Genomic DNA, 1,888 nt, shown 5'->3' with positions numbered 1-1,888 from the left:
AATGAAGGATGACACTTTTTTTAACCCAATTGGGAGAGTGAATTCATTATGGATGTATTTTACCAAGTGCAAAAGAGGTTGTAGTCAAGGACTTACACCTCTTGTAAGATAGAATCCTTGAACAAACAACAACAAATGCATACAAGGAATAACATCAAGTAATAAAGTTCACACCATCCATGAAATAGGAAAAAGTGGATCCTTAGATAAAAATAAGGAAAGATCATTGCCTCCCAAGGATAAGGACAATGAGAAGGACTTACACAATCTTCTAGGGAGAGATTTAGACATAAGAAAAATGTACTACATACTCACATGAGTTCATGCAAGCAAGACATTAGTGTATGTAAAATGCTCCTCACAAGAAGTGGGTAGGATAAGAAAGAGAATACACATCTTCTCCCATATCTAGGAAAAGAGGATTCTAAAGAAAAGATGATCAATATTTCCACACTATTACCCCAAAGGGAAATTTTAACCATAAAAAGAAGAGATGTATGAAATCGCTCTTGTCCACATAGGAACAAGAGATAACATAGAAAATTAGGCTATTATGTTGCTTCAAAAATATGATTGCACTTGAAATTGTACCATCATGAATGACAATGAGCCCCCAGTAAATGAGCTACCAATGTCACATAATGATGAGCAACATAATAGCCATTAATGTTATTTAAAGACATGATAGATTGAATGAGGTATTTGAATATGACATGCTCAATGCTCAACTATAAGTGAGATCAAAAACATGTATAAAATGATAAAAATTGAAGAAGAAAAGTCACAAGAAATCTTAGAAGAAGGATGAGTGTAATTTATTAGAGCCTTATCCTTGGAGGAAAGGACTTTATGATGAATAGGAGATAAAGATTCATAAGTGAATTTAGAAATTTGAAGGGATTCATAAAGAGATTTGTTCATCGCCGAGATTTCCTTATGAGGGGAATGAGAGTTGATAGAAGTAGAAGATGATTTAGTTGAAGTGAGATCATCATCACTACTAAATATAGCATTCACATTGAGAGATGGTCTTTTAGATTCTTTGGTGGGCTTAGAAAGATTATATCCAAGTCCAAATGAATATTCATGCATGTTATGTTCTAAAGGAACTTTAATTCCTTGTTCATTTGTGCCACAACCATTTCCACTATAGCCACTCTTAGCCAAAATGTGAAAACCACGACCATAAAGGGATGCTAAATCAGAGAGAGATGGTGATGCCCCATAGGTCTCAGTGCTATTTGTATTAGATGAAGATGTTGAAGAGTTATTTGAATCGGAGGTAGCCACAAAGTTGTTACTGAATTGCTTAGACAATGTGGGCTTCTCTTTAGTTTCTTCCTTAGATTTTCCCTTCTCAATCTTAGGCACTCTATATTCTCCTACAAAAGTAGGGTTAAAGTCTAAAGATCCCCAATCATCATCTAAGAGAGCCTTTTCGGGAGAAAAGATATCTTTGGGAGAAGATTCTGATTGAGTAGAAGGATCAAGAGTACTAGAGGGGACAAAATCCTTAAAGGAAGTAGATGCATTTGAAGTGGTAGAAGGATTGGAAGTATTTGAACAAGAAGATCTAGTTCGTAATGGTTCTTGAAGATTAGTATCAGCTATCAAGGTGTATGTTATATTGTCATAAATGAATTTGACTTGCCCATGCAAAGTTGAGGGGACAGCTTGCATACAATGAAGCCAAGGTCTCCCTAATAGAAGATTGTAAGTCAAATTACTAGAGATGACATGAATAGGTGTAGGTAAAGTAACAGGACCTACTGTAATAGGTAAGGTTATGATACCCAAACATTCTTTACCAACATTATCAAAGCCTCGAATAGAAATAGAAGAAAGTTTAATGAGAGAATGATCCACATTAAGCTTGTCCAATAAATCA

This window comes from Cryptomeria japonica, chromosome 5 (genome assembly GCF_030272615.1).
Source record: "Cryptomeria japonica chromosome 5, Sugi_1.0, whole genome shotgun sequence".
NCBI lineage: Eukaryota > Viridiplantae > Streptophyta > Pinopsida > Cupressales > Cupressaceae > Cryptomeria > Cryptomeria japonica.
This window is presented reverse-complemented; position numbering follows the sequence as displayed.